Source organism: Mastomys coucha, unplaced genomic scaffold (assembly GCF_008632895.1).
Source record: "Mastomys coucha isolate ucsf_1 unplaced genomic scaffold, UCSF_Mcou_1 pScaffold5, whole genome shotgun sequence".
NCBI classification, from domain to species: domain Eukaryota; kingdom Metazoa; phylum Chordata; class Mammalia; order Rodentia; family Muridae; genus Mastomys; species Mastomys coucha.
Window position 1 is genome coordinate 67,990,788 of NW_022196911.1, and position 12,081 is coordinate 68,002,868.

A 12,081-nucleotide genomic window follows, 5' to 3' on the forward strand; every position below is an offset into this window, starting at 1 on the left:
AGACCAGGCTGGCCTGGAACTCAGAAATCCGCCTGCCTCTGCCTCCCAAGTGCTGGGATTAAAGGTGTTCGCCACCACCACCCGGCTTGCTTTTTTTTTGGGGGGGGGGCAGGGGCGCTGCTTGAGGCTCTATGATAAAAATAAATAAAATATTTTTTAAAGTAAAAAATAGCTATACAGAAACATCTGTACAATATAAGGCTAAAAAAAGAAAATTTTAAATTATATTAATTAAAATACATCCATCTCTAATTTCTATGATGTTCAGAGCAACTGACTCAGCTGTACAGTTTTGCTTCTAGGCTCCCTTTCCATGACCTCTGTGGGTTTCCTAGTCATCTCTAATTCTCCTGGAACTTGGACAGTAGTTTAGTCTCTTTCTGTCTTCCCTGTTTCTGTCACCATTCGGGTGATACCACCACCCAGAGATGGCCCTTCCACTATCTGGACCTCTGGGCCCTCTTGTAATCAGTCATGTTACTCTAGCAGTCCCATGAGGATCACCCACATCAGCACTACCTTTAGAATCATAGCTTAAAGCACATCCCCCCACCTTGGATCAAAACTCCCTCTCATTCTCCCCCCTACATCGTGACAGTCTCCTTAGTCCCACTACAGTCCGTGGGAACCTGGAACCTCCTGAGTCCACGTCATGTTCCCTAACCATCAGGATCTGTGTTCTCACCCCCTCCTTTGCCAATTCATGAGCCTTCTGTATTGTCGCCATAACTCCTCCCCCACATCTCTCTCCTCCCTTGGCTGATCTGCCAAAGCCCCTGCCCCAACCCTCCATTTCGCACCTCCACCCACACAGCTAGATGGAACCAAAGAGAATGAACAGACCTTGCAAGCCTGCGTGCGTGCGTGCTTGCAGGGAACTCATTGTAAACTCATCCCACGAAGCTCCAGCAGGTGCAAGGCAGTGCCCAGAAAACTCCCTCCCTCCCCGGGAGGCTTGCCTTCCCACCCTCCAGCCCCCCAGCTTCACAGCTCCTTGCTTCCCTGCAGCAAGTTTCCTGTCCTCAAAGCCCCTCCACTGTCGCCCTGACTCTCTGGGGAAGGAAGGAGGAAAAGCACGGACAGACCGACAGACAGACGCTTTCACCTTCCACCACCTCATCTTAGCCCCCTCCTGTGTCCACCTCAACTCCCGCCCTTCTCTCCTCGGCTACTTCCTTCCCACAGGACGACTCCATTGCTCCACTCTATTGGTCACCCTCCTCCCACCTGCCATTCACCCAGCTCAGCGGAACACAGTCAACCTTACCTAGTCTCCTAATCGCCAGGCCTCTCTCCTCTGCATCACCTTAAAATGCCCTTCCGTGGGGCCAGAGTCATAGCTCAGTTGGTAGAATGTTTGCCTGGAGTAGACTAAGCCTTGAGTTCAATGCAGAGTCTCACAGACAAATATTAGGCAGAGCCCTAAGAGTTCTGCAGAGGAAGGGGAGGAAGGAGGGGCCAAGGATGCCATGAGAACTCAGCCCACAGAACTGACTGGGACTCGAATGAGCTCACAGAGCTCAGGGAGCCTGCATGGGTCTGACCTAGGTCCTCTGCATATGTTATGTTTGTGTAGCTTGTGAGGTTTCTAACCATGGGAGTGGAGGTTGTCTCTGACTCTTTTGGCTGCTTCCGGGACCCTTTTCCTCCAACTGGGTTGCCTCTTCCAGCCTTGCTGTGAGAATATGTGCCTGGTCTTATGGTAATTTTTTTTGGTTGATGTCCCTGGGAGGCCTGCTCTTTTCTGAGGGGAGGTGGAGGTGGGGTGGATGTGAAGGAAAGGGGAGGGGGAGGAGAGGGAGAAGAAACTGCAGTTGGGATATCATATATGAGAGATAAATAAATAAACAAAACAAACACTCGCTGCTCTTCCAAAGGACCCAGGTGTCCAGCACCCACATTGTGGCTCACAATTGACTAATTCTAGTCCCAAAGCATCCACCGGCCTCCATGGGCACTGCATGCATATGGTGCAAAAGACCCATAGAATAAAATTAAAAACATAAAATGTCATTCTTGGCTACATGGAAAGTTCAAAGCCAGCCTGGGCTATATGAGACCTTGTCTCAAAAAACAAAAATTAGGGCTGAAGAGATGAGTCAGAGGGATGGAGAGATGGCTCAGCAGTTAAGAGCACTGACTACTCTTCCAGAGGTCCAGAGTTCAATTCCCAGTAACCACATGGTGGCTCACAACCATCTGTAATGAGATCTGTTGTCCTCTTCTGGCATTCAGGATGTACATGCAGATAGAGCACTCATACATAAAATAAATAAATAAGTCATTTAAAAAAATTAGAGGGGCTGGGGAGATGGCTCAGTGGTTAAGAGCACTGACTGCTCTTCCAGAGGCCATGAGTTCAATTCTCAACAACCACATGGTGGCGCACAATCATCTATAATGGGATCCTATACCCTCTTCTGGTGTGTCTGAAGACTGCTACAGTGTACTCATATAAATAAGATAAATATTTATTTATTTATTTATTTACGTTTGGTTTTTTTGAGACGGGGTTTCTCTGTGTTGCCCTGGCTGTCCTGGAACCCACTCTGTAGACCAGGCTGACCTCGAACTCAGAAATCCGCCTGCCTCTGCCTCCCAAGTGTTGGGATCAAAGGTGTGTGCCACCACCGCCCAGCTAATAAGATAAATCTTTAAAAGAACATTTAAAGACTGGTGGTCGTGTTCTATCACAGCCATAGAAACGTGACTAATACACCTAGCATGCCCAAGGAATCATGTACTTAATAAGGTAATTTATTCCAGCACTTGGGAAACTGAGGAAAGAAAAGGGTGAGTTCAAGGCCAGCCTGGTGGACTATATAGCAAGAACCTGCCTCAGATAGCAAAAGTGTGTGAGCTGATACTCAGAGTTCCTTACATACTCACTAATCATTTTCATGGCTAAATTACATGTTCTCCTCTCTGATTTAAAAGAAAAAAAAAAAAAACCTCACTAGATCTCCTCTGTCTTAGTCAGTGTTCTCTGGCTGTGAAGAGACACCTTGACCATAGCAACACTTATGGAGGAAAGGGTTTAACTGGGGCCCACTTACACTTTCCCAGGTTTAGTCTGTTATCAGCATGGCAGGGAGCATGGCAGCATGTAAGCGAGCGTGGTAGCCGGACAGTTCTACATCTGGCAGGCAGCAGGAAGGAGAGCAGCGACACTGGTCCTGGCTCCAGTGTCACACTTCCTCCAACAAGGCCACACCTCCTAATCCCTTCAAACAGTCCCACTCCCTTATAGCAAGCATTCAAATATATGAGCTTATGGAGGTTATTCCTATTCAAACCAATCCCCATCCCCCCTTTTATATGTATTTTTATGTGAAAGAATATTTTGCCTGCATGTATTATCTGTGTATCATGAGTTGTAGGCCTGGGGCCCATAGGGCCAGAAAATGGCATCCCATCCCCTGGAACCAGAGTTACAGACAACCGTGAGCTCTTGTGGGGGAATTTGGAATCAACCCACCCACGTCCTCTCTGAGAGCCACCAGGGCTCTTACAGGCTGAGCCATCTTTCCAGTCCCCAGTAGTCCCATCCTTCTTCCAGCCACTTCAGATCCAGCCTTTAAACACACTTTGAGTCTATTTGTACTAGTCTGGTCCAGACCATCATCCCTCACCTGGACCACTACCACAGCTTGCCAACTGGCCCCTCTCCTTCCCCCGTCCACATGGAGGGACCTCTACAAAGGGGGACTGGGTGGTCGCTTGCCTGTTTCACACACTTGCAAGAGGGCTTTCTATCAGAAAGAGTAAAATTGAAATCTTTCCCTTAGCTTCAGAACCCAGAACTTGACTCTGCATCCTAGCCCTACTGCAGCTCTGACCCCTCCCACCACTACCCCAGATTACTCTGTTTCCACTATGCCTATGCCACGTTTTTTCTACTTCCAAGCCTGTTTCAAGGATTTCAGTAATACCTTCTGCCCTGAAACACCACCTCCAAGAAGCCTCCCGGACCATTCAGTCAAGAGGGATGACTCTGTCCCAGGGTTATAGCTTCTGTGTTCACTCAGGTCCCATCACTGTTTGGTTACTTTTCATGTTCGCTTGTTCTTCTCTTTTCCTTCTCCCCTGTTGAATTGTCTTAGTGCCTTGCTGTGTCACCAGCACCACGGTGTGTCTGTCACTCAGACTCTACTCATTCACATTTTGAGAATGATGGGAACAGGGGGAGGAGAGGTGGGTAGACAGATGGCTCCGCAGCTAAGAGCACCAGCTTCTCTTTTAAGAGGAGCCAGGTTCAAGTCTCAGCACCCACTTGACAGTTCACAACTGTCTATAACTCCAGTTCCAAGTGATTCATCAGCCTCTTCTAGTCTCTGCAGGCAAAAGGCACGTAGGCTGTCCACAGATACACATGGAGGCAAAATATTTACACACATGAAATAAATGGTTTTTGGTTTTTTTTTGGGGGGGGTGTTCATTTGTTTTTGTTTGTTGAGACAGGGTTTCTCTGTGTAGCCCTGGCTGTCCTGGAACTTACTCTGTAGACCAGGCTAGCCTCGAACTCAGAAATCTGCCTGCCTCTGCCTCCCTGAAACTGGAGTTACAGATGGTTGTCAACTGCCATGTGGGTGCTCAGAATTGAACCTACATCCTCTGCAAGAGCAACTAATATGCTTTACTGATGAGCCATGTCTTCAGCCCCATTTGTTTTTTAATAAAAAAAGGGGATGATGCCATAGAAATAGCTCACTGGCTGCTTCTTCAAAGGGTACAGGTTCTCAGCACCTACATTGGCTCACAACTTCCTGTAACTCCAAGATTACAAGAGATCCAACGTCTTTTGGTTTCCTTAGGCCTCAAGCACTGCATGAACACATATGATTCACAGACATATAAGGAGGCAAAACACTCATACACATAAAAATAATTTCTTCAAAGAATAAAGGCCCAGACATGGTTGTACACACCTTTGCTTCCAGCATTCACAAGGCAGAACGCAGAAGTATCAGAAATTCAAACGCATCCCACATAACAAAAGGAGCACAAGGCCAGTCTGGGCTATGGGACTCTGTCTTTTAAAAATGGAAAAAAGGCCGAGTGATGGTGGCACACACCTTTGATCCCAGCACTTGGGAGGCAGAGGCAGGTGGAGTTCTGAATTTGAGGCCAGCCTGGTCTACAGAGTGAGTTCCAGGATAGCCAGGGCTACAGAGAGAAACCCTGTCTCCAAAAAATAAAAAAATAAAAAAAAATAAAAATGAAAATGGAAAAAAGAAAAGGAATGGCTGGGCACAGTATCCAATGGGCTTTAATCTTAGCACTTGGGAGGTGGAGGCAGGAGGAGCTCTGTGAGTTTAAGGCCCGCCTAGTCCATATAGTGAGTTCTAGGACAGCCAGGATTATGAAGAGAGAGACACACACCCATCTTTTAAAAAAAAAAAAAAGACAAAACAAAGAACAAGGGCTAGTGAGAAAGGTAGAAGCCCCCGCTGCCAAGCTTATAACCCCAGGTTAGCCCCCACAACCCTTGGAATGCCTGACCTCGGAATGGAATCTACTCCTGACCCTTGCAAAGCTTTTTTTTTTTCCCTAAGATTTATTTATTTATTTATTTATTTATTTAATTTTATTTTATTTTTTGGTTTTTTGAGATAGGGTTTCTCTGTATAGTCCTGGCTGTCCTGGAACTCACTCTGTAGATCAGGCTGGCCTCGAACTCAGAAATCCACCTGCCTCTGCCTCCCAAGTGCTGGGATTAAAGGCGTGCGCCACCACTGCCCGGCAAGATTTATTTATTTATTTCATGTATGTGAGTACACTGTTGCTGTCTTCAGACACACCAGAAGAGGGCATCGGATCCCATTGCAGATGGTTGTGAGCCACCATGTGGTTTCTGGGAATTGTACTCAGGACCTCTGGAAGAGCAGTCAGTGTTCTTAACCACTCTCCAGCCCAGCTGTCAGGCCTAACCCTAGTTCAGCCCCCACAACACTCGGGGTGCCGATAGAGAATCCATGCCTGTGACCTACATGTGACCTACATGTGACCACTGTGGCATAGTCCACCATCAGTAGCCACCTCTCACCAAATTATCTCAACAAACAAAAGGATGAAAAAGAGCCTGGACCAGAAAGATGGCACCTGCCTTACAAACCTAATAACCTTAGTTCCATCCCCAAACCTACATAAAGAAGGAAAGCAATACCTAGAGAGATGGCTCAGAGGTTAAGAACACTTGTTCTTGCATAGTACTGAAATTAGGTTCCCAGAATCCAACTTGGACAGCTTACAACTGACTATAACTTCAGCTCTGGGGGATCCAATGGCCTCTGCTAGCCTCTGTGGGCATCTTCACACATGTCTACACACACACACACACACACACACACACACAAATAAAAATAAAAATAAAATAAATAAAATAAATCGGGCTGGTGAGATGGCTCAGCCGGTAAGAGCCACAGACTGCTCTTCTGAAAGTTGTGAGTTCAAATCCCAGCAACCACATGGTGGTTCATATCCGTAATGAGATCTGATGCCCTCTTCTGGTGCGTCTGAAGACAGCTACATTGTACTTACATATAACAATAAATAAATCTTTAAAAAAAATTACCTTGGAGACAAGCCAAGGGGAAGCCTTTAAAAATTAAATAAATAAATAAAATAAAATAAATCTTGTTTTAAAGTGAAAAGAAGCTGGGCAGTGGTGGTGCATGTCTTTCATCCCAGAATTTGGGAGGCAGAGGCAGATGGATTTCTGAGTTTGAGGCCAGCCTGGTCTACAGAGTGAGTTTCAGGACAGCCAAGGCTACACAGAGAAACCCTATCTCAAAACAACAACAACAACAATAAAAGCCAAAAACAAACAAACAAAAAAGGGGGAAAGAAAACCAATTCCACAAAAATGTCTTTTGATAGCAAACTTTCACACATATACATATACAATTTTAAAAGAAGAAAGGCTTTTCTTTGTTGCTGTGTTTTGTATATTTGGGTTTTTGTTTGGAAAAGGGTCTCTATGTAGTCCTGGATGGATGTCCTGGAATTCAATATACAGACCAGGCAAGCCTTGAACTCCCAGCAGTTCTCCAGCCTCCAGAGTGCTGGAATTAAGATGTGGTCCACAACTCCGAGTCCCTAGAGAGTTCTTCTCTTTCCTCTCTTCCTTCCTTCCTCCTTTCTTTCTCTCTTTCTTTCTTTCTTTCTTTTCTTCTTTCTTTCTTCCTTCCTTTTCTTTTTTTCTTTCTTTCTTTTCTTCTTTCTTTCTTCCTTCCTTTTCTTTTTTGAGAGAAAGAAGGAGAGGGAGATAAAATGAGGATGAGCCAGGCAAGAATGCATGCAGCAGTTTTATTTAATGCCTTCAAACTGAAACTAGAAGAATAAATAAACTGTATTTTCTATAATCTAAATGTGTTAACCAACTGCATGAAAAAATGAACAAATGGAGGACATGACTACTAAAGTATGGAGAAGATTTTTTTTTTTACTGTAGATATAAGGGGAAAAGCAGGCAGAGAAAAGAGACCAGACTGAACGTGGCTAGCCGACTAAGCCCGACAATGAGAGGAGAGAGGAGGAGGGAGAGAGGAGCTGCTGACAGATTGGAATAGTCAAAATGGCTGTAATAAGGGACCAGACTAGGGGAAGGGAAGCAGAAGCCCCTGGGAGAGAGAGGGTTGAGGTAGGGGGCAGGGCGAGAAATGCTGGGAGGGGCCGTAGATACCTGGTCCACCAGCAGCTGCTTTGGTATGTTAATAAGCACTTCTGTCAGACCCAACACAACTTATCATTACTTACCATTTTCAACTCACATTTTTTATTTATTGAGTGTATGTATGTGCACACTCAAGCGTGTATGTGAAGGTCAGAGGACAACTTGTGAGAGTCAGTTCTCTACCATGTGAGTCTCAGGTCATCAGACTTGGTGGTAAATGCCTTTCTCAACTGATAGAAATAAGTTCATGGTTGAAAAGAAAGAGATCTCCACCGTCACTCCAGCGGACAAGGCAATCTTTACTCTTGGTCAAGAGGGTGTGCTGGGCCGGGCGGTGGTGGCGCATGCCTTTGATCCCCAGCACTTGGGAGGCAGAAGCAGGCAGATTTCTGAGTTCGAGGCTAGCCTGGTCTACAGAGTGAGTTCCAGGACAGCCAGGGCTACCCAGAGAAACCCTGTCTTGAAAAACAAAAACAAAAAAAAAAGGGTGTGCTGGGAAGAGTGAGCACACAGAGACAGGAGGGCCCTTGGTTTCTATTCTAAAGCAGGTTGTGACTTTGTCTTTCCTTCATGTGCTCTGTGCACACAGTCTTATTCATTTGGCTAGTTTGAAAACAATTGGCCTACGTACAGGAAATGAAGGAGGAACAGGAAAGAGGTCACTGCTCCTTGAGGAAAAGGGTCAAGTCATCACATGCCTGAAATGCAACAGGGGCCCTCTGCATTAACAAAGGTTTAACTGGGACTGATGAGATAGCTCAGCAGTTAAGAGCATCGACTGCTCTTCTGAAGGTCCTGAGTTCAAATCCCAGCAACCATATGGTGGCTCACAACCATCTGTAACGAGATCTGACTCCCCTCTTCTGGAGTGTAAGTACAGCTACAGTGTACTTACATGTAATAAATAAATAAATCTAAAAATACAAAACAAAACAAACAAAAAACCAACAAAGGTTTAACTGGCAGAGGTGGAGGATAGAAGAGGGAAGGTGGGGAGGGATATACAGAAGGCAGTGGTGGCACACGCCTTTAATCCCAGCACTTGGGAGACAGAGACAGGCAGATTTCTGAGTTCAAGGCTAGCCTGGTCTACAGAGTGAGTTCCAGGACAGCCAAGGCTATACAGAGAAACCCTGCCTCGAAAAACCAAAAAAAAAAAAAAAAAAAAAAAAAAAAAAAAAAAAAAAGTCTTACAAATTAGGGGAGATAAAATGTTTTGACTTCTTTGTTCCAAATACAACTTCTATAGTTTTTAATAAAAAATGACTTATATTCGATATTTCTTACACACTAAACTACTTCACAAGCCCCTATTTATTTTTTATTTTATTTTGGGGATGCACTCGCGCCTGTGTGTGTGTGTGTGTGTGTGTGTGTGTGTGTGTGTGTTTGCGTGCATGTGCACATGAAGAATCACAGGAGATGAGATGGGAAAAGAGGGAGGGAGAGAGGGAGGGAGGGAGACCCTGTCTCAGAAACAAAAAAAGAAAGAAAAAGAAAAGAAGGCTGACATTGTAGTACTGCGATAGTCTAGCAAGTCGGTCTCAGCGCTAAATCCTGCTGACCATAAAGAAGGGGGTGTGGCTTTGGGGAGGGTTGTACTGCCTTCTGAGCCTCCCAAACAAAATAAGACAACACATGAAACGACTGCCTAGGTGCACTGCTTGTCAGAAGCCTTGGAGGCAAATCAGAGCAACGATGAAACGTGGCCACCAGGTGGCACCAAAAACTAAGCAGAAAACACGAACCTACCGGCCTGCTAATCCGTGGTCAGTGCTAGCTCCGTGGTCAGACCGCGCTCCCAGAATTGGAAGGCACAGTGAGCGCTACAGGGTGGGGGTCTGCAACGGGCTGCTCTCCCCAGGCGCTGAAATAGAGGTTGGTCCCAGGCTAGACTCTGTACCCCAATCTTTCCATCTATCCATTGGGCACAAGTAGCCTCAGTACCAAAGCTCAGAACCCTCCTTTATATCAGGGTGAATTTGGGACTAGGGATGCTGGAAAAAGGGAAAAGGCCTTCCCTTTCCTCAACCCCGCTTCCGGTAATGAGAAGCACATCTTTTCCTGGGTCGGCTACTGGTGCTCACACACAGGCACAGCATCAGTGCTGTGAAGTCTACGATGAGGAAGAAGTAATCCTCATACGATTCACCTAGATGAGGGAAATGTGAAGCTACTATTAACTCAGATGCCAAGAGGCCGCGGGCCAGGCTGCAAACCAGCAGAGTTCACAAACCCCAACCTTGAAGGGAAAAAATCCTATGATCAAGTGCTTGGGGTCTCAGGTTTGAGGTTTTCCTTTAGTTTGTTGTTGATATTTTAAATGTAAAGTTTTTTCATGTGTGTATGTTCCACCTTCCACAGTGTATGAGTGCAAGGCAAAGACAACTTTCAGGAGTTGGTTCTGTAGTTCCGAAGCAGTGTGCTACAAAAGTGGTCAAAGCGGGGGGCCAGCGAGATGGCTCAGCAGGTAAGAGCACTGACTGCTCTTCCGAAGGTCCTGAGTTCCGATCCCAGTAACCACATGGTGGCTCACAACTACCCATAATGAGATCTGACGCCCTCTTCTGGTGCATATGAAGACAACTATAGTGAATTACGCCAGAGAGAGCAGGGCTCGGAGCGAGCAAGGCTGGCAGAGGTCCTGAGTTCAATTCCCAGCTGCCACACACATGATAGCTCACGGCCATCTGTACAGCTACAGTGTACTCATACTCATACCCATGAAATAAAATAAATCTTTAAAAAATAAAGTGGCCAAAGCAACAGCCGCCACCCTCTTCTGCCCTGGCCTACAGCCACCATAGATGATCCCACAAGAGTTGTCAAAATGGTGGCACCTAGGCCCCTCCTCGGTCTACAGCCATCACAGGAGCTGTCCACAGTCAACCTCTTCTCTCCAACCTCCTCAGCCAAAGCCCCCTGAGGCTGGGAAGAACTTCCCATCCTAACCCATGGGACCAAGTAGAGAAAAGGGGGAGGAGGTATGGGAAAAAAAGCTACCACTCCCTGAGCAGGAAAACCCACCAATCCCTGAGCTTCCTACAAAAAAAAACCCTACCAATCCCTGAACATGAAAATACACCAAATCCCTGAGCTTCCCAAACTGGGGACTTGAAATCCCAGCAATCCTCAATCAATATGGAAATCTCTGCCTCTAAAAACCTCTCTCCCCCCTTCTCTCAAATCTTCCTATATAGCCCAAGCTGCTGGCCTAGAACTTGCCATCATCCTGCCTCTGCCTCCTTACCACTGTGTGACAGACATTGTGCCATCATGCAAAGCTACGGGAGGGATTTTCTTTCATTTTTGTTTTTGTTTTGTTTTTCAAGACATGGCTTCTCTGTGCAGCGGTAGCTGTCCAAGAACTTGCTCTGTAGACCAGGCTGGCTTTGAACTAAGAAATCTGCCTCCTGCATGCTGGGCTTTTCTTTCTTTTTTTAAAGACAGGGACTTAACTATGTAGGTCTGGTTGGCTTCAAGTTTGCAGAGATACACCAGCCTCTGCCTCTGAGTACTGGGACTAAGGACATGCATGAGCCATCACACTGGACACCAAAAAGACTTTAAATTATTCAAGTAACTGCAAATTGAAAATAGGTAGGACAGCCCAGTGGTGGTGGCACACACCTTTAATCCCCAGCACTTGGTAGAGGTAGAGGCAGAGGCAGGCGGATTTCTGAGTTCAAGGCCAGCCTGGTCTACAGAGTGAGTTCCAGTACAGCCAGGACTACACAGAGAAACCCTGTCTCGAAAAAAACAACAGCAACAAAAATAAAATAAGAAAATAGGTAGGACAGCCAGGCAGTGATGGTGCATGTCTTCACTCCAATCACTATGGAGGCAGGGGCAGGCAGAGATCTGTGTTCAAGCCAGAAAGAGTTCCAGGGCAGCCATGCCTACACAGAGAAACCCTGTCTTGAATGAAAAAAAAAAAAAAATGGAAGGAAGGAAGGAAAGACAGACAGAAAGAAAGAAAACCGGTAGAACTAGGTAGAGACAAATTGGTACTCCATCTTTAGCAAAATGGGGGGACACCGATACCCTAAAAGCTACCGCATGCAGGTGCAAACACTCATACACATAAAATAAAAATATGTTCAAACAAAATATCTCCAACTGCATGCCAGAGTAACAATGGAGAGACTTTGACAGCCCAGGTCATCATAGTGCCTGCAGCTGCCACTCAGCTTTCCTATATATATATATATACAAATAAATAAATAAATAAAAAATAAAAATAAAAAATAAATATCAATGCCCCTCTTGCAAGCTGGTGAGGGTCCAGCAGGCTAAGGTAGGGCAAGGTGGTGCTGGCTAAGTCAGTGTGAGATAAGGTAAAGTCACCTGAGAGGAGGGAACTTCAGTGAAGACGATGTCTCCACAAGATAGAGCTGTAGGCCAGC

The 12,081-nt window shown here is 45.9% G+C and overlaps 1 non-coding gene across 1 annotated transcript; it reads left to right on the forward strand.

The window, feature by feature from the left end:
- Window positions 1-11,765: 11,765 nt before the first annotated feature.
- On the forward strand, window positions 11,766-11,878 carry LOC116079418. The gene has a single exon (XR_004113971.1). It is a non-coding gene; the product is annotated as a small nucleolar RNA SNORA44 (small nucleolar RNA).
- The last annotated feature ends 203 nt before the right edge of the window (window positions 11,879-12,081 follow it).